This window comes from Leptosomus discolor, chromosome 2 (assembly GCF_034619465.1).
Source record: "Leptosomus discolor isolate bLepDis1 chromosome 2, bLepDis1.hap2, whole genome shotgun sequence".
Taxonomy (NCBI): Eukaryota; Metazoa; Chordata; class Aves; order Leptosomiformes; family Leptosomidae; genus Leptosomus; species Leptosomus discolor.
The window spans coordinates 107,972,314-107,994,484 of record NC_141392.1 but is presented as its reverse complement, the minus strand read 5'-3'; positions in this window follow the sequence as shown (position 1 = coordinate 107,994,484).

Genomic DNA, 22,171 nt, shown 5'->3' with positions numbered 1-22,171 from the left:
GAAGAACAGTTATTGGTTTATTTTTATTTAAGATTTTTCACTACATATTTAACTGCATTTCTTGCTTGTGCACCGCTGCTAAACAGCTTCTCAGTCCAGCACAGACACACCAGGCCCAGAGAATGAGCAAGTTCTCTTACAGAGAGGGTTTCTAGAAGGTTGTTTAAGGAAGGAAAGCATATACACAGCCTGTCTGACCTGACTCAACAGTACCATATCACCAGATAGAAAATGGTCTTGCCTTATCTTAAAGCTCAGTAACTTCTGAACTCAAAAGAAAACCTGAATTTGGGCTTTCTATATATTCTATCTGCCTTGGAGATGTCAAGGTCCCTGTGATTGCCTTTTCTACCCATCATTACCAATGTGACACTGACATAAGGACAAGTTATGTGCTGGCAGACTGAGTTGACACGTGCATTGCAAGGCCAAAATGCATGAACCTCAGCAGATGGAACCTGAGCAGAGCAGGAACCATGTTTTGTCCTTCACTACAGTAATGAGCTTTCAGCAAGCCCACAGAAGAACAGTTTGCATCCAGGGCAGCAGGCAAAGCACAGTTATATCATGATAAAGTCAGGGTCTCACAAGAACATCTGCAGATTACTTATTTTCTTAATACCAGACCTCTTTTTAATAGTATCATATAATTGAGATGGTATTATAAAACTTTAGATGCTAATTACTGCTAAAATTAATGATATTTCCAAGGACATTTTGTTGCAAGCTTTCCCAAAAAGATTTTTCTGACATTTCAGATGAAAACAACAAGAAAAATAATATTTCTTTTTACCTTTTCCTCATTTATAGCACTCTTGTGCAATGCTCTTCTGAAAACACCTTCTTGTACTGAGAAATACTACTCTTGAAACACTGTGTTAGAGGATGGAAACATAACAGTGATGAGTATTGAAGTTAATCACTCCCAAATGACATGCTTTCCTTCCCCATCCACTCAGGACAGTTGATTGCAACTGGTTGATTCCACCTACTCATGGCATTTCAGAAACAGAGTTGTCGACTTTTTTTAATCTGTAGCACCAGCTGCCCCCTACTACGTAATGGCTATCAATCATAGAATCATAGAATCATTAGGTTGGAATAGACCTATGAGATCATCAAGTCCAACCATTGACCTAATACCACCATAACCACTAAACAATGTCCTGAAGTGTCATATCTACACTTTTTTGAACACCTCCAGGGATGGTGCCTTAACCACTTCCCTGGGCAGCCTGTTCCAATGTTCAACCACTCTTTCGGTAAAGAAATTTTTCCTAATGTCCAATCTAAACCTCCCCTGGTGCAACTTGAGGCCATTTCCTTTTGTCCTATCACTAGTCACTTGGGAGAAATGACCAACCCCCACCCCACTACAACCTCCTTTCAGGTAATTGTGGAGAGCGATAAGGTCTCCTCTCAGCCTCTTCTTCTCCAGGCTAAACAGCCCCAGTTCCCTCAGCCGTTCCTCATAAGACCTGTTCTCCAGGCCCTTCAACAGCTTTGTTGCCCTTCTCTGGACACGCTCCAGCACCTCAGTGTCTTTCTCGCAGTGAGAGGCCCAAAACTGCACACAGTACTCAAGGTGCGGCCTCACCAGTGCTGGGTACTGGGGCACAATCACCTCCCTACTCCTGCTGGCCACACCATTTGTGATACAGGCCAGGATGCTGTTGGCCTTCTTGGCCACCTGGGCACACTGCTGGCTCATGTTCAGCCAGCTGTCGACCAGCACCCCCAGGTCCTTTTCTGCCGGGCAGCTTTCCAGCCACTCCTCCCCAAGCCTGTAGCGCTGCATAGCGTTGTTGTGACCCAAGTGCAGGACCCGGCATTTGGCCTTGGTAAACCTCATATAATTGGCCTCGGCCCGTGTATCCAGCCTGTCCAGGACCCTCTGCAGAGCCTTCCTTCCCTCAAGCAGATCAACATCCCACCCAATTTAGTGTCATCTGCAAATGACTGAGGAAGAACTCAATCCCCTCATCCAGATCACCGATAAAGATGCTAAACAAGACCAGTCCCAATACCGAGCCCTGGGGGCTGGATGGAACTCCATTCACCACCATTCTCTGTGCTCAGCCGTCCAGCCAGTTTTTAACCCAGCGTAGAGTGCACCTGTCTAGGCCATGAGCCACCAGCTTTCCTAGAAGAATGTTGTGGGAGACAATGTCAAAGGCTTTGCTAAAGTCCAGATAGATGACATCCAGAGCCTTCCCCTCATTGACTAGGCAAGTCACCTGGTCATAGAAGGAGATCAGGTTGGTTAAGCAGGACCTGCCCTTCATGAACCCATGCTGTCTGGGCCTGAGTCCCCGGTTGTCCTGCACATGCCATGTGAGCATCCTCAAGATGAACCACTTCATAATCTTCCCTGGTACAAAGGTCAGGCTGACAGGCCTGTAGTTCCCTGGATCCTCCTTCCGGCCCTTCTTGTAGATGGGCATTATGCTGGCAAGCCTCCAGTGATCTGGGACCTCCCCTGTTGACCAGGACTTCTGATAAATGATGAATAGTAGTTTGGTCTGTTTTATTAAGGGATCACCTTGAAGTTCAGTCCTGCAGACTGCCTACACCATTGAAACTTCTTTTTTTCATTAATGTATTGACATGCATTAGGTTAAAAACACATTTTAGGGTGTTGGAATTAGAGGATCCTGTACCATGGAGGACTGAGTCTTTATGCTAGACTGGGGAGAGAGATCAATGTGACAATTATCTCTTTGCTATCCTTTCCTTTGTGCAAGACGGACACGCTGAATTTTTAGTAGTAGTAGTTTTAATTAGGCAGTTTGATTCCTTCATGCTAACTGAAAGGAAAGAAGACAGAGAAGCAGTAGAGGGAGTGCTTGTAGGATTACAGGTTGATGTGGTATCAGCACTTTGTTTGCAGTAATTAAAGTGTAGTGGGCACAGGGATTGAAGCCTGGAGGGGACAGATACCTGAAAGTGGAGGCAGACCTAGATGTTGCGGAAACACAGTCATAGAGGAAAGTGCCCACCCCTGCCAAAGGACAAACAGATTTTTTTTTGAGAACTTATAGCTATTTTGACCATGAATTTGAACACTTGAATTAAAACAGTTAAATTAGTACAGACAATAGAAAGAAGGAATTATACAAGGTTGTACGAGCACAGTTTATCTTGCTTCCCATCTGGGAATAGTTACATCAGTTTCTATCTAATCAAATATATCAACATTAATATTATTATACTTGTTTAATTAAACAGGTTCAAGTCCTTGCATTTCAAAATGATCTAACTCTTCCAGCTGAATAAATTTAACATAACACACTGCTTCACAACCAGGCAGGACAAAGGTCACAGTAAGTCATCTAATATATGATAACTCATGAAGTGGCAGTAAATCTGATCAATTTCACACACGTCACCATATCTTTAAAGTGACATAAGTGTATAATTAGATTGCTTACTTCTGATATATTTAGGTACTTACAGTACTCTTTATAAATATCCGTATGTAACATTGTGCAACAAATCACAGATGAGAGAAAGTGGTTGCCAGTTGTGTGGAAAAGTGTCAGTACCTACACTTTTAGAAATAAAAAAGATGACCCAAAAAACCCAAAGAATTAGACACTGTTAGTGGACAGACAAAACTGCCATTAAAAGTGGAGCAAACAGAGCAGAAGAAACTTTGAAATCAAGAAAAGACAGAGACAAGCAGAAATAGAAAATACTGCAGATTAAGAAATTAGGTCTCAGTCTACTTTTAGTAAAGCAAAAGGCATAATTCTCAGAGTATGCAAGCAAAATTAAATTCAAACCAAGGAAACCTACAATATATTCCAGTTTTTCAAAGTGCGAACTGTAAAGAAACATACTTAAACAAAGCATATGTATTTACTACAGTCAAGTTTAAGTATTTTCACCTATTTCTAGAGAAAAATACTATATATCTTCCTACATATATGCAAAATCTGTAGAAGTCTGAAAACTTTTCCAGGACACACCCAAAATCTGATTTTTCCCTGCTGTAGATAACATTCCTTTTGCATGACAAGAAATCAATTGCTAGCAACCAAGTAACTGTGAGAGCTGCCTTATTCAGTGTTACTTTATAAAAATACTCAAATGTCACCTGGTTCAAATATGTGGCTTATCAAACACTGAATACCAGGATTATTTGCTAACAAGATAGTGACCTGGTGTTAATGTGCAATGAGAAGGCTTTATGTGAAAGTTGGAGTAACTCATGGACACTCAGCTGCCTATCAGCTTCAGAGAACATGACAGCGCCTGCCAGAAAATAGTGTGTTGGCCCCCTCCAGTGTCGCAAAAAACTAAGTGTGTCAGCTGTGGTATGTCAAATCAACATGCCTGCTAGTGACTCACCATTTTACATTACTCTGATCTTATGGTTCCACCACAGCAGACAAAAATATTCTTCAGCAGCAGTCAGATTTAAAGAAATTAAAAAATGTGTGTTAAAAATAGTAGACAATATTCAGGAGTCAATCTACTCTTAAGAAAGGAATGTAACACATAATTATTCTTCAGGGAACAGATTTAAATGGGAAGCTGGTAAATGACATGCAAGATCTGGCCACGGTTTGAGTAATTCTTTTTTTCTCTCCTCTTGTCCTACTTCCTTGTTTTTATTTTAGTGTGAAGCATTTTCTTCTACATCTGAAAACCTTTTAAAAAGTTTTTTTTTGTAAAACCTAATAGTATCCATTCATTTCAGCTTTCAACCTATATAAGTTGTTCTACACACTTCTACTGCCATTTTCCCCTGTAAAATGAACAAAGTACTAAATTATGAAGAAAGTGGTGCAAATCTTTGTGAAGAGACAAGAACAACACATTACCAAAGCACTTCCCTCTTAATTTCAGCCCCTATAAACTCATTTCACACGGTGAAAAAGCGATGGATGTTACTTTAGAATATCATGCTGCTTCTCGGATCTTCCTGAGAAGGTTATTATTGAAAACTTCATGCAGCTGAACCTGCCTCAGTAAGCTGAAATTGCCTCCCTGAGTTTAATGCACCAAGGTTTTGAGAAGAGCTCCTCAGAGAAAGGTAAATATGTGTCCTTTCTCACTCACTTTTCTCTGAAATTCTTGCCATAGATTCAGAACCAATGCTTATGGGAGACTGCAAGCAGGGTCTTACACTATCCTAAATAAAATACATATCTCTTAATTAAGACTGGGAAAACCAGAGTTTTCCCACTGCTTGTAAAAGGACTGGTAGAGTTGTGCTGAACATCTTTTTACAATATCCTTCTCTAGAGTTGTTGCTGTGTCTAACTACTGGTGGACCAAGTTTGCACTTCTGGAAGTCAAGAATCACCCATACTCAAATGGTTGCACATCACAGTTTGACAAATGACCTAGGACCATCTCTACTACTGTGTGCTACCTAGAACACTTCCCAGCACTGGGAAAACCTGACAAAGCAGCAACTTCAGAAAATGAGATATGGCTTCCCAAAGTCATCCTAGCACATCTGCAGGCCGACAATGGATTTTTGGGGGAGCAATTTCTTTAAAAGGCTCAAACATCCAGTCAAAGATTGTAAAGGATTATTTTCAAGACATAACACACTGGCACAGCTTCAGTAATAAGTCACCCAATAATTTTTTTCCAGAATAAAATTCCAGTGTAAAATTTCAAAGGATTTTCACTTAAGTTTACATTGAAGTCTCTTGCCTTGCAATAGGCCACAAAGTCCAGCTGTCAATCTCATTTCAGAGTGAAGACTTTTTCCACAAAACCCTCCTTCACTCTCAGTGTAGTCACATTAATGTAGGAACCTAAGCCACCAGCAAGACCCTTGATCATCTCTGTTCGCTTCCTCTGACATGTTATAATTATGGCTTTTGGTTTTTCAGTTGCAAACTTAAGACAAGTGGCAGGATGACTTTTGCAACTATTGCTGCACTGTAATGGTATATGAAATAGGGACATTGCAGCTCTGTCTAAGCTAAATGTCTGTCACATGGGCACCTGTTATCCCTTCCAGTCCTGTGGTCCTAAATAACCAACAGGTTTTTGTCAGCAAGGAATGGGTGAAGTAAGGATAACTTTAAGGTGTTATAAATCTGTGCTGCTTACAGCTGCAGCATTAATCTGTACCATTTGCAGCTCTGCAGGCTGCCTCCTGAAGAAGCTGCTGCCAGACCTGGTAGGGGACACCAAAAGAATTTGCCCAAAGTGTATTACTGTTGTGTTGGCTTAGTTAGTTCGTCTGCTACATAGGTTTTAATACAATATCTGCATAAAAGGAGAGACTGGTGAGCAAAGTAGCAAAACTGAAGCCAAGGCCAAACTTCAAAAGCATGAGGTATCTCTGGTGACTTGACTTCAGCTGTGTTGGTGGATGCCCAAAGGATCATATTCAAATAATAAAGATACAATCCCTTTTCCAATATTATCTTAGATTTTGGCGAAGGACCTCCCCTTAAGCTGATATATCCTCTAGATTTGAATGGGTCTTTCTACAGATTTTAAGGAAAGCCGTAAGATGTAGAGAACACAAAGCATTTGTATGATACGGAGTTTCCCCTCAAAAGATTTTGAATGAGGAGGATGGTAAGGAATAAATAACTGTCTACAAAATCCTACTAAACAGACTGTAGGAAATGGGGATTATACTTTACTAAAATGTTAGCAGGTTTTCATTGACTGGATGATAGAGTAGTTCTGCAGCGCCCTTTGATTGACGACTGCAGCCAGATGGATACCAGCACTACAGGAAAAAACCCGCTAGGTTCTGAGAAATGCTCATAACTGGCTGACATCTGCTGGCTGCAACTGTCCATTGGCGCTACGATCCCAACGCTACCTCCATCACGTGTCAGAGAACACAGAGCGGGCCTTTGTGGTATATATATATTTATATATAAGACAATTACGTAAGGTACAGGGTTCTTCAGGGAAAGGTAAAATGCTATTACCTTTCCAAAAAGTGTTTTAAATTTATAAAAAAAACCCCTCCCAAACTAAATCTAGCTTTATAAAATCATATAAATGGCTTTATATTTTCTCATTATCCAGTAACTAGTGATTTTTTAAAAGACAGTAACAATTTAAGGAAACTATAAAGCACAGACTGAATATAGAAATAGGTATCTTGGCAGAAGTAAGCAACTTCTCTAGTGCTTGAACTGATTAATTGGCAATCAACTATCTAATGAAACCATGTTATGTTCAATAATATAAAAAATGTTCTACACAGAAATGTAAAAAGTAGGGAAAAATGGAAAGAGTCATACCTGAAGGAAAGCAAATATACATTTTAAGAGATTTTTTTTGACCGTCTGCTGCATTTTGATTGTTTTATTATAACGCTCAAATACTTTAATGTTATCTAAGTTCCTGTGATAAGTAAGAACGTACAGTATGTTACATAACTGATTAAACCCATTAAAACATTACAGGATAGTACTATTTTAGTATATTAATTTCAATATGTTAGTTGCTCTAATAGTGCTTTGACTTTGATTTTTTTGCCAATATCTCCCCAAACACCCATTCACAAAATACATTGAGCCATCACCCTAATGAAAAATCCTGCAAACAATTGAATGCATATCTGATATAATTCATTAATATTGCAACTATTGCAAAAGATAAAATGAAGACCTTACCTTATGCCTTTAGAATACTTTTACTATATTTATTACTGCTATTACTCACTGATGGGTTACTATTATTCAGTGATAGTTAACATGATTTAAGATAACTTCCATTCTTAAATGAACCATTATTACTATTAATGTCCTAAATAATACTTAGCCAATGCAGTAGTGAAGAGCTAAAGTAAGTTGGTAAAGGAGCGCTTTGAATGTTTCACAGTTTAAAATAATCTGTAAGGTAGACATATTGGTACTCAACACCAAAAGACTTTTTAAGCAGCAAAACTGATAAAATCATTTGTGAAAACGTAAAAAAATCTTTTGAAATGCAGAATCTTGTGATGATTATGCAATACTTAGATAATTAAGCATGCAGTTGACCTTGGCACATTACAATATGTAATTTAATTTTATCTGCCTGAATTTTACCTGTAATTTCCTAGCCTGTAGTTGTTTAATGATACTGTGCTTTAGGCTACTTTCCACCAGTGGGTACCTTCAAGGACATAAGAAACATCTTCCACAGGGGTGACGATGGCATCTGTCCCCAAGCAGCAGGAATGTTCATTTGCAAAGCTCATTTTACAGCACTGAGGCCTTCATCAATAAGACAGATTGGCACCTTTTAGCAGGAAAGATACACTGTAAGCATAGAAAGGTGTGGTATAATACCAGGATTAACTTCACCTTCTTAATGCTTTTATTTAATATCAGTTGAGGAGAATTAGAATATATATCCCCTGCAATTTATTATGTTTTATTATTATGGACAGACATCAACCTTGGGCTTCAGTCACTGCTTTTTTGCATTTATTCCCATACAAGATGCAGAGGAAAAACTGTTACTTTTGCTGTACACAAAGATCTGCCAAGTCTCACATATGCAGTAAGACGCTCTTTCTGTCAGCCCACCCTTTTCACATCCCAGATATATGCCTCCTGCACAGGTTGTATGGCACCATGCCTCCCTCCTGCTCCATTATCCCTTCTGCCAGAGGCAATTGACTGGCAACATCCCAGCTGGTGGCATCTAGTACACAAAGTCAAAGAGAGGTAGAAAAGACAGTGAGGTTGTTCTGCATCCCAGGACTCCCACACTCTTCCGCAGCAGAGTTGGACCACAGATCCCCCAGCATGGAATTCCCTCCTGTCACATGACCGTGCGCTCTTGGGTCAGCCTTAGCCACTGAGAAGCTGCTAGCTTAGAGTCCTGTAAAAACCACAGTACTTTTGTGGATATTGATGATTTTGCAGATTTTGTCATTCATTGTGCATTCCACGTCTGTGCATTTTGATGACGTGCAGTGTCAGAACTACATTTTCCCTTAGGCAGATTGCCAGTGAAACCTCTCAGTCTCAAAGACTAGGACTACAGTAACAAAAGAGCGAGCCCAAGCTGTGCCTGCACCCATCCATCCTCCCCAGACTTGACAGGCTGGCCAGCGTGGCTCTGGCCACCACCAATAATTATCCTCCCAGGCTGCCAGGGCCGGCGACATGCCAAGAACCATTCTCAAATGATATTTGTTCACAGACACCCTGAAGAAGGAGTGAAAGACTTTAAATGTATGGACATAAGTTGTGCTGTGCCTCTTTGCCCCAGGACCTGAGTCTGGTCCCCCACCATTTTTATTCACTAGTAGCCAGCAGGAGGTGTGTCTTGTTTTTTAACCACAAACCCACTCTTCTGCCAGGTACAGTATGAATAAAGGCCAGCAATCACTATTTAAAATATTTACCCTTCTGTGATTCAAGCTGCTTTAGGTTTCCATTGTTCCCTTTAAAGGCAGAGCTTCATATACGGAATTGTGTGCTGCTGCCTTTCCCCAGGCAACCCATGTCAATGCTACTTCACCTCTGAGGCAGCAGCCTGTCCCTCATGTGCCCTTCAGTGCTGCTCTCCACAGATATTAGAAGCAAATTCACCTCCCTCTTTCTGTCCCCACTTTTTTGGTGGTATAATCCTCATTAGCAACCCATAGGAGAATTGAAAAGAAATCCTACTGGTAAACAGCAGGCTCAGAAAATACCCTTCCTAATACTTTCTGTCACACCCAGAGAACAACTGATCAGGTGCCATGTTTTTACCAAAAATCCAAGTTTGGTATAGTTTGTCCCTACTTGAAACTAAATGGACACACCTGCTGTTCCAAATTTTCCAGGTGAATCTGGATGTGCAAGCAACTGAAATAACAGCAAAAGTTGACTAACATGAAGTGCTCAGGCCTGAGGTGTGTTGCAGAAGTATATTGCTGTGGAAGGAGATTGAATATCTGTCCTTTGGCTAATTGTACAGACAGCAGACAGACCCAATGCAGGTGGTGTTTGACATTTGGATGGAAGGAGAGAAGAGAAGAAAGACAAAAAACCCTCACTCAGCCTGGCACTTGCTGGGAGCCGCATGGCACAGCTTAGGTACCAGAGCTGAAATCAGGAACCAGCACCAAGAACCAAGATAAAGGTAGCTCAGGAACTGACCCTGTTGAGCAGACACTCAAATACTTGCAAAAATGAATCGGATGAATTAGGGGAAGTGGCCTAAGACTTGCTAGAGAAGGGTGGAAAACAGGCATAGTGTGTCATCAGTGAGACTATCTCTTTCTGTGTAGAGTCATTACTGTAAACACATTTTATGACAGATACAAAGACAGAAAAATCCACAGTCATCTGAGACAATAAACTGTCTATTCAGGTGCAGACGCTTCCCAGGCATTTTGAATGCGTGGATCTCAAGGATAAGTAGAATTTTATGTACAAATATGTTTGGGTACTTCAAATGGTATTTCAAGGCACCTCTGTGTATCAGCTTTTAGAAACCAGCAAGTCAAATAAAGCTCGTTACAACTCATTTTGCTTTCTCTTTTTTGTTTGTTTTTTCGTGTCACGAAGTCAATATTCATTACTGCTATGTAATAGGAGTTAAGCTTTTTGCTGCTTCCTTTTTCCAGCACTAACTTGTTTCAAATACAAATTAAGTGCTATTGAGCTAAACTGTCTTTCCAAATTTGCTGTAAGGCAATTTGCCATTCTCCCAAATCCAGAACAAAAATAGAATCAAGGTTTGTGTTTCTTGCAGAAAGCTTAAAAAAGTCTATTCCAGGCTGAGGCATGTGTTGAGAGTTCCTGTGTTTTATAGCAGCTCTTGCCAAATCACAGTAACATCTCAGAAGCAACCTTCCCACTCTTCTTTAGCAGGATGTATTTCATATTAGTATAGAAAAATCTGTATGAGAACTGCAACACTGCCAAGAGGAAATAATAGAGACTGACACAGTGGAGCAAATATATTATAATTTCATATTAATATATACTTGTTCACTTGCTTTCTTCACACATAACTTGGCTACAGACAAATAGATCAAGAATAGCTCGTAATAAATTGATTGAGTTCTCTCCTAATCACAAAAAATTGAAAACAGTGATAATTTTCCCTTCATTATCAACTTTAGATTTAACTTTTAAAGCCTAGATAAAATTATATTCCAGTTAAAGGTCACACTGGGTCCAGCAGAAATCCTTTCCTTTCAAATTTACTTTAAATTTTGATATTTATCAGCTAGAAAAGTTTGATAATTTTTAGTAAGAAAATGTTTGACATTCTCAATTTAAGCTTCTTTTTCTGAAATACTGAAGGTCAGAACTTTATTTTTTTCTTGCAAAAAAGAGGTTTGCATTTCTTAAGTAAGACTGATCATATTTAGGAATGCAGTACATGTTCAGATAAATAAAGAACAGTTGCTAGCAATATATGCAATTAAAATAGTGGAAGAAATTAAACTTGACATTCATTTGACCAAACATGTTTATTCATAAAACGTGAAAAATAAATTTTCCTATTTGTAATAACCTTCCAGGTACTCTAAACATAGCTCTGGATAGATTTATTAGAAGATGGTCTATTACTATAAACAAGCAATTCCAGTATTTGGAAATCAAGATTGTCATTGCTTTCTTCCTAAATTGTTGGTGATTGACTTGAGAGCTGAGGTCACTATCTTGCCATCAACTCATATTTCCTAGACAGATGGCAACTACAGATATTCTTGGGATGAAACAAGGCACTGATGTAAGGCATAATGAATATGTGACAAGAATGATACTAGGTGCCAAGAAAATTCACAAGATATAGTTCTAGAACTGTTTCTTTAGGGAAAATAAACTGTCTAAGTAGTTTGAGAGAAGACTCTGCTTTAAATCTCGTCAAAATCCCAGATGGGGTGGCCAAAAGAGTTTGTGCTTCATTTTAGCTTGTGCGGGAGTTTTCTGCTCAGGCTGCTTCTGAAACCAGGACAAGCTGTGGATATAACAAATGAGACCACAGTACAATAACATGTTCCTGTTTGAAGGTAAAGGCCCCTCATCTCATAATTCACTGGCTTTAGGGTTATTTCACATGCAATGAACTGTTGGACTGGGGCCAGAGACTGGGAATATGTAAATTTGAGGGCTGCAGTTCAACAGAATGGCTTTGCTTTACCTAGCCTTGAACATGTATTGGTTAGCTTTTCTTTCTAACCTGTCTTAGTCTTATTTTGTCTATAGGTGTACTGAGGAGTAGCTTCAGTGCTGTAAACACATTTTATCACTATTATCTTATCCCCTGGAGCTTTTCTTAGACTCCTTTATATAAAATCATTACCACTGCTGTAAACCAGGATGAAGTCTAACATGCCCAACTTCAAAGCAACAGGGAGACGAGCCTTAGGCCTGAAAAACATAAGCACTTGAAATAAAGGTTAATTTAGTGCCAGAAAAACCTAATTCTGACTAATTTATTTTAGTTTAATGCATGCCTGGAGGCTAAGCCCAGAGCTAAGGGTGGCACAACATCTGAGGCTCACCCCTTCCTTGCTTTTGTCTTGCTTCGGGGAGTCCTAAGTTACTACTTGCACTTCAAAGGCCAAAGTCACCCTACCCCTTAGGCCAGGGAACAGGGGGGCTATGGATGGAAGTAAGGTTTATCCCACTCTTTTCTGCCTCTTCACAGCCAACTTGACCCTAGTAAGAAATGCCTTGAGAGCATCAAGATCCAAGAAAAAGTAGTATCCAAACAACAGGTAGGATACAGTGGCAAAGAGGTCCTTCAGGCTATTTAGCTTTTTGTGACTTTACTTACTCCCAGCACATTAACAGTATGACAGCATATGCTAGCACATGCTGGGTGGGCAGCATACACTCAGTGGCAACAATCTAACACAAAGAGCACAATTGGAAAACAAAAGAATTTGTAGTTCAGCGTATTTGAAGCATTTTCTTTGTTGATCAATGATAAAAGGAAGAATAGTTCACAATCATGAAAGTTTAAGTAATTTTAATTGCCCAGATGAGTTTGAAGACTGATTTGAAATCTTAACCGATATGTGTTTATATTTTCAATTATTTAACTTGAATTTAGAACCTTTGCAGAATTTTTAGGAAATGGAAAGGAAAAGACATAGTAGTACTGAGACCTTATCTTCATCTAACGAATTTCTGTCCTTGCTTTGATTGCTTCTGTTGACCTTCAAACATCTTTTATCACATTATATCCATAAGTTTGTTTTATTATCTTCACTTGGTCTAATTACCTGGATGATTCTATACTGTTCCCTACAGGGAAATATACTGCTGAAGTTTGGGTTTTTAAATACTAATTAAAAAATTCATTAGTGTGTGAATTAATTTCCATGCTTTGTATTTTCCTCTCCCTCTTGATAGCCATCAGAATCTGATAGCAACATAGCTGTTGCCATACTTTAATTATACTCGTCGGATTCCTTTATCCACCTGTGGTATAGGTAAATAAACTTTGTTACACCCAATCTAAATGCAAAGCCATCTAAACTGTAAGTTTAAATATAGTTTTAAATATAAATAAATATGTTTAAATATAGCTTTAATAGGTTTAAATATAAATAAAATTTCTTCATGTAATATAAATAGGTCAACTGTTTTCCTAACATTTCATATGTATTTAACATGTGGAACAATATTTTAAACTATCCTTCTTAAAAGTGTTCTTGGGCAATATATTGAAGGTTGAGTTCATAAAACTTATTTGCTGTGATAAGTTATATACAAATGCACTGCAAACAAGTGTCAAACCACTTCCAGTTTCTTACTTAAGACTGGTGTTTGTTCAAGTCTTACATGGCTTGTACACACACACAGTTTCATGACTGTGACTTTAAGTTTGTGAGTACGTCAGTGGTAGCTTTTTGTTCCTATAATTGATATGTGCAAGCTAGTGTTCAGTGACTGAACTAATTGGCCAGGTTTTAATGACATAGGATTCAGACTTGTTACAGAAAAATACAGGTAGGGCATGACTGCTGTAAAAACAAGATCCAGAGAGAGACTATTTTGCAAAATCACATAAAAAATACTGTAACAGTACAGAGGGAGCATCCATGCCTGTTGAGCCTGAGAAACATCAATATGTCCTATTCATTCCTGAGGAACATATGTTCATGATATTGTTTAAAATGCTGTTAACTACAAAAACAAGCATCTAATCAGTTATATGTTCACATCCTGTTCTGCACAGCTTCATTTAGTTTTGTCTTTTGTTTTTCCTGTGTCTTGGTTTGGCTGGGATAGAATCACAGCCCAGCCATGTTAGGCAGGCTTTTGGCAGTTTTGGGTCAGCCAGGGCAGCTGACCTGAGTGAGCTACAGGTGAAGCCCACACCATAATGTCTGCTTGTTATAAAGGGGGAAGGTTTACTGAGGAAGGGGAGCTGCTGTGGGATTCCTGCTGGGCTTCTGGCTGGTATTCTGCTGGGCTTCTCCCTGCTCCTGGGCACTGCTCTCCTGTTGATTGTGACTGCTGCATGTTGATTTGGCGGAGTACAACCTTGTATACCTCTGTTGGTATTAGTGCTGTTTCGTTAAATCTGTTTTCACTTCAACCCGTGGATCTCCTCTCCTTCTCCTAATTCCCCTTCCTGGCTGGTGAGGGGTTGTTGGGTGATAGAGCAACTGTTATACTTTAGCCCGGGATATGGGTTACATGTAGACATTCTGTTATAAAGTTGAATCAAAAAAAAAAATCAGAGTTCCTTTGTGCTGTAATTCATTAAGATCTTGTCTAGTTGTCCTCTATCAGTCTGTATTACATTTTAACAGAAAAAAAAAAGTGTCTTTCTAGATTAGGTCTTCATTTATCACGAAAAAGGTAAAATTGGCTGTTGTAATTCTTGTCCCACTAAGGCTAAAGTAATTTTAATCTACAGCTTCATACACTGCACAATAGGAAAGTTCTTCAAAACTCATCTAGGATGATGAGGCCATATTAGTGCAACAACAGAGTCCAGTGGCAGTAACTCTGGTCCATATTATGAACACTGGGCTGGTGTTGTTTCTCAGTTTGATGGAATAAAGTGTGGAATTGCTACTACTATTACTTTTTCTCACTCTGATTCCTATTTTTTTAATTACTTACTGCACATTTACAGCAACTTAGTAGGAGAGGTTAAAGCTGCAGATCTGTTGCCCAAAAGTACAAACTAAAAATATGGTTCTCTAACTGAAGGAGGACTAGAATCTGTAGCTTTACATTCCAGATGACTACTGAATTTGTCAGAATGTTATAGTTACATAATTACAAGAAGGGTTTCCAGGCTGCAATTCTCAAAGCTGAAAGGTTCCAGTCACTTCTTTTTTCTACTGGCATCTCCTGTGGGCTCTTTAGGCATATCTTTGCAACTGCCACCTTTTTCAAGTGCTGGCTGAATTCCCTTTGCACATCCGTAGCTTGATCTGACACACATAAAGAGGTTAGAGAAACAATTTGAAATTCAGGTTCAGAGCAACCTACATACATGAGGAGCTATCTAGATATTTGAATGTTGTGTGCGACAATACTAAATGTCAAAATTCCCAAGTTCCTTTGCATAACTGACTCTAAATTCCTTTATGGTTGTGCTTCAACTCCCCCAGACTACCTTCTTCAGAATCAAGTAGCCCTGAAGTGTCTTCTCTGCTTTTTCAGAATCTGCACTAACACTTTCTGAAAACTGGCTGCGATAAGGTAATTTCAATTATTTGACCACAAAGTCAGAAATATCAAGGTCACTGTTCAGTTCTGAAAATCCACAGATATATATGTGTGCATACATATACACATCTGTACACAAACCTCCTCTGGTACATATAAATATAACTTCACATACTTAACTCACTCTTCCTAGCAAATAAAGCGTTCAATGATTTGTGATGCCAATACACATCATTCAGAAGCTCATGAGGAAACAAAGTGAAGGATCAACAGTCTGATCCTGTGCACTTACTAACAAGTTACAAAATTAAGGTTTCAAAGGAGCAGACTGACAATGGCATTCCTTCTGCTGCATGTTTGCATTCATTCATATCAAGTAGCATTCCCACTATCACATATGAGATACACAGTCTCGTCTTATGCTGAACAGAAACTGGTATGGTTCAGTAGTTAATGTATGTAAGTCTAAAGAGATTATTTCAGCTGTTTGTTATCTAGCTGGGTCAGAGTTTAGATAGGGAGGCTCAAAAGAGACAAGCAGCATAGGTGGCCTATGGATAAAAAGATTCATTCTTCTGTGCAATCAATCACCTTCAGGGACAGAGAGTTTGCTTTACAAGCAGAGAAAACAAATACATATATGACTGAAAAGGTGAAACCAGCTTTGAAGAGACATGATTACATTTGCCTGAGTAGAGGCACACCAGTTTCATCTTAAACTTCCAGTTTAGATTACATAAATACACACTTAAGGGACCCAGTATGTGTTAATTTCCCTTAACTTTACATTCATGCTTTCCCAGTTTCAGTGAAAAATCTTATTTGCAACTTATTAATATTCGGGTAAAAAAAAATCCTGTTCTCGTAACAGGAAATTATTTGATTAAAAGTTACTATATGAAACAGAACATGTGTATTACATTGTTCTATTTGCAGAGAATATTGGGTTGGGTGAAAGAAATGCAAATTAAGTTGATTAATAGTCAGATTTTACTGGGGCTTGAGCACAGTGTTCCACTTGAACTTCATGAGAATAAAGCATTGAAACAGATTTTTAAAACCCGGCCCTAATACTAACATTTTCAAATATGATTATTTAAAGGTAGACCTTGTACTGAGGTCCTAACCTTGCACCAACAGATGTGCAAGCCCCTCTGTTTTCTGCAAGATTGGAGTCAGAGACATCTATTACAGAATCACAACACAGATGAGGTTGGAAGGGACCTCTGGAAGTCATCTGGTCTGACCCTCCCTGCTCAAGTAAGGCTACCCAGAGCCAGCTGCCCAGGACCACATCCAGACGGCTTTTGAATATCTCCAAAGGTAGAGACTCCACAGCCTCTCTGGGCAACCTGTGCCAGTGCTGAGTCACTCTCACAGTAACTAAGTGTTTCCTGGTGTTCAGACGGCACCTCCTGTGCTTCAGTTTGTGTCCATTGTCTCTGGTCCTGTCGCTGGGCACCACTGAAAGAAGCATAGTTCTCCAGGACATATTTTGCAAGGTTGCTTTCTAGCTGGGCAGTTCCTAGCATGTACTGGTGCCCACGATTGTTTCACCCCAGGTAAAGGACATTGCGCTTCCCTTTGATGAACTGCATGAGGTTCCTGTCAGCTCATTTCTCCAACATTTTATAGACAAGTACAAGGAATCATCCTACTAAAGAAATCTGGGATTGGCCAACCCTTGCTTCTGACAAAAGGTGAGGAGATGATCCTCCAGTAAGGAAAGGATTTAGAAAGAGATGGTCTGGGAAGAAGCCACGGAACTAAGAAGGCAGGCTTATACTTGAGTAAAGACCGTGGTACTGTTCTTTAATCAGTAAACAAAATCTCGATTCATCATGACAAAAACAGGAGGCAATCTTGTGCCCAAAGAACTGAGGAGGAGGAGAGGAAAATTATTCTAGGTGTTTATGTATGATTTTCACTGCTGTTAAATATCTGCAGCTCCAGTTAAACAGTTGGCCAAGAGTTTAAAATGCAATATTGCATCACATGCTCCACAGCTGGGGTTGCAACCATTTTGTTCCTTTGCAAGTCTGGAACCCCTGAAGAAATAAATAAGTAAAACAGAGAGAAGATGACATTTTAACTTCAGAAGCTGATTTGTCAGAATACTGGTAATACAGTTAAAGTGGAAAAAAAAAAAAAGGAACATGTGTTTTTATTCTTGTGTTCACTGTGTTCTGCCTGCAAAGATGCACAAAAGGTCATGTATACCTTTGAACAGGAAATTATTGCTCTTGACATATAAGTCAATATAGCTTGCAAAGTGTGAGGAAGTATAATGTGACATAAAGCTTACCCTGCAAGTGTCTCCCTCAGTTCCTCTCTAATAATGTGAGTTGAATAAAATTTCCTTCTATTACGTTATATCCTTTGCCTATTTGAATGTTAGGAACTTTTAATTCATTTGCCTACCAAAATAGAAAGTGTCTTATTTGATATCTCTCAAGTTTAAAAAGCAACGGTGAATAGTAATTCTGAAGTGACAGCCTTCATCATATTTTTGCTTCACAAAATAAGAATAAATGAACTTTGTGACCTATGCTACATATCTGAGCTATTTCGGCTTTTTGAGAAAATATATTTCCAGACTTAAGACTTCTAGCAGGAAAAGTTCTGCTGGGATGACTCTCACATTTATACCAGTGACAATATGGATCTTTCCTAGAGGTAAGTCTTACCTGTATAAAGCTATCTCTGGAAAGAAGAAAGAAGAAAGAGGGTATATCTAATCTAAAAGGGAAGCAGCAGAAAAGTTTCTGTAGTTGTCTAGAGCTTAAAACTTGCACAAAGGGCTAACTTAATAATACGAAGCTTTTCCTCACTTATTAATATGAAAACACTTGGAAATAGAATTTTTACCTACTTCAATTTTCAATAAAAACAAATGCAATCAAAAATAGAATAGTATGTTAAATGTAGTACAAAACTTACTGGCAACAAGTACTGTTCTAGTAAAATCTTGGCTGCATGAATGGACAATGGAAAGTCAGTCCCTGCTTTCCATACTAGGATCAAATTTCAGACTGTCTTAAAGTGCTGCCAGTTGCACAAGGCACATGGGCTCCTGAATGCCAAAAGGATGGATTTTATGATAGCCACATTCCAGATAAACTAGTGCGTTCTCCTGGCCTACCAAGGACAGAAAAAAAGGCTTTTTGATTACTATTTCTGCAAGACCATGTTACAACATGCGACACTGCAATATCAGGTACAAACAATTGCCTAAGCTTGTGTATTGCGTGGAAACAAACTAACAAAAACAGGCCCAGACACCATTCTTAAGAGATTTTCCAGTATTAATACAGTCCTATCTATGCTTGGTTCTCCTCTGTGATCTTGCCTAACTGCATGTGGCTATAGCATTCATAGCAGTGGCAGGGCTAAGCGGGACAGAAATATAAAGGCAAGTGTTAGCCATACACCAAAACCAACACCTTAATAAATAAATAATTGAAGAAAAGTTGGTGCATAAACTCAGTACAGGTATCCCATTCAAACTGCAAAATGAGGAAGGTTGTAAGAAGACATAAATACAGTGTATAAAGTGAAATTTCTTTCTCAGAATCAACAAGAGTCTCAAAAATACAAAGTTCAGATATCTTCAGATATCTCACTGATAGTATAAACTGTCATGTTATGATTTAAGAACCCGGTTCTACTTCAGTTACACAAAATCCTTTTTCATTTTCTAGGATATAAAATACGAAATGATGTCATAAAGATTTATTGCAGGAGGGCCCTGTCAGCCAGTCATTAAAATGCAGAACAACTGAAGGGTAAACTAAGACCAGGGTTTTTAGCAAAAACAAAGAGCACTGTGAAAAAATCCATGCAGCTATAGAGGGAAACATTTAAATCACTATAAAACGAGTATAATTTGTTTGTTCTGAATATAGTTAATATTTGATTAGGTAGGTGCTTGGAGTTAATGTCCTTCTTAATTAAATCAGACTCCTCCTTCTCTACCCCAAGAGAAAAAAAAAAGGATTGATAGTGCTTTTTTTCAAATGCTAATTACTATAAGCAGGGAAAGTCTTAAATCAGAATGCCTTATTCAGTCCTGCTGCTTCATCCATTTGGATCCTACTCACATTTCCTTGGGAGGCCTGCTCTTTTCTATCTGTGAAAATAAGCACAGATGTTGGCTCCACCTTCCTCAGAGCAAGTTTTGCCTAATGACCATTTTGAATTCATCCCACTTGCACCTGTTCAGCATTTTAAAGTAAAATAGAGCACTTGATTGACTCCCAATATCTTGTCCAAATTTTCTTAACTTGATTATGTTGCCGTGAAAGCCAGGAGATTATTTGAGGAGCAGCCACAGTATGAGCTGGAGTAGGGCCAAGTTCATTATTCCTGGAACCATTTTTCTGTTGCTGTTGAAAGTCTGACTTGGAAGATATTGCAGATTAATTAGAACATTAGATGGCACTACTACTGCACTGAGGTACAAAAAGGAACAAAGATAACCATATGCAATTATTTATAGTGCACTAAGTATACAAAAATGTTAAAATTAAAATGGTCACGTTGGTCTCAATATGACATTTCTGCAGAACTGCGCTTTTCTTCATCAATAGAATGCACCAGCTTTCTTATTTTTTACCTTTTCCTGCAACAGAAATCCTCATACTTATTTACCTCTATTATTCCTCTTTCCTCTTCCATTACAAGTGTCTGAATTGCAAAATTACTCTTTCACAGAATGTGCCAAACCCTACCATCATTAAATTTCTCATCAGTTGCCTAAGTTTTTCAGCAGTCTGGAAAAATTCTTTCATTTACACTTACATAAATATGAATAAACTTTTCTGAAATTTATAGGCCGACTTCTGGTTTCACAACACTAAAGCAAAGGGAATTTGGTCTTTAATACCTAACAATATATATTTTCAAGTCATTATTTACACCATTAAAATTTACAAAAAAATAACTGTTTCATAGCAAATGAGACATTATTCTATGAGTGATTCCTTTGTTCCAAAATTAAACAAAACCTTGATGTTCCAGAGTTCTGTTTGAAAACTGATTCCTCATATGAAGTGATGGAAAAAAATGACACATGATGAATTGGGAAAAAAAAATTAATTTTATATTTAAAGTATGTATGTCTGTACGTGACACAACATTTAAAAAATATAACCAGAAAGCAATTCTGCGAAGAATATTATCATTTTGTTCAAAAAAACGTGAAACCGAGATATCTTGTTATTCCCAGGAGGTATTTTCTTGACTTTTCTTCTCAGTTATTTTGAATCAACGTAAAACTGTGAAATGTTACAACTTTGACTACATCATACTCTCTAATGGAGTATGGTTTTGCCAATCGTTGGTGAGGTAACAGAGGAGTTGCTTGACTTTAGATTTGATACATCTAATTAGAAAACCTTGATTGCACTTGCTTAAAAATTCATGTTCACATTTTTTCCCCACAACACTTCAAATAAAGAAATCTTATATCTGTTTGTTTCTTGATTTTGTAACTCCAACCATTTTCTCCTAACAGTGTCCTGTAATGTGAATTTTATATTGCATAATTCTAGATGTATGTACGAATTTTATATATGTGTAAGTATGTATGCATGTACATTTCAAGGAAAAAAAAAAATTAATATTGTAACAGAGGAAGATTATCAGTAGGTAATAAGTTATAGACTACTAACAGACTAACAACTTAATTTCTCATGAGAACTGAGTAAGGCAGAATTCTTGCAGAATTCCTAACTATTGCATAACTAAAAATCATATCCTAATGCAAAAGAAGAATAATGAAATCCTTAGAGAAAACCCACACATTTCCTGACTTGGTGCTTGCTTTGTTTTTTTAGCATCCTCCCCAAATTAAATATCCATTGGTACTCACCAGTTTTACACAAATTATCTAGCATTTCATAAAGTATTATCTAGTATTTCATATCATATTTGAATTAACAGCTGACATATTGGTTAAAAAAAAAAAAAAAAGGATGCTGTTCTTTAGGTGATAAATGAATATAGTGTGATACTAGGACAATTCTTTATGGTTCTCTAAATCATGTCACATCTTAATGCAAGCCAAAATCAAATTACTTACATTACAAAATGGTATCATAATGCAAACTATAAAATTTAAAAAGATTTGTTATTGTTATCAAAAGTCTGGTAAACCAATCCTGTCATATGTCATAATAAAATATCTGGCCATCACAGTGAATATTCTTACTGAAATTCTTACGTATGAACACAGACATAGGATGTGTTGTGATTTGGTTTTCCTGTGACTGTATATAATTTAAAATTATATTTGCTGAAAAATAGTAATGTTCCCATTAAACACAGAATAAATGCATTATACAGCCTAAAAATCATTCAAAAGTACACAGATCCAGAAATTAAACTGTCACTGACAAAATATCAACCTTCACCATAACCAATCAGATAGACACAGTGTTCAGCAGCACAGCATGATATTTCATACTAGACATTTCTTTGAATTAGATATGTTGCATCCTCAATCTTCTGTTAGCTAACCTGACAATAAATATGATGAATCACTAGTAGTACATAAACCTAAGATTATTATGCAAAATTATTGTGTGTGTGTG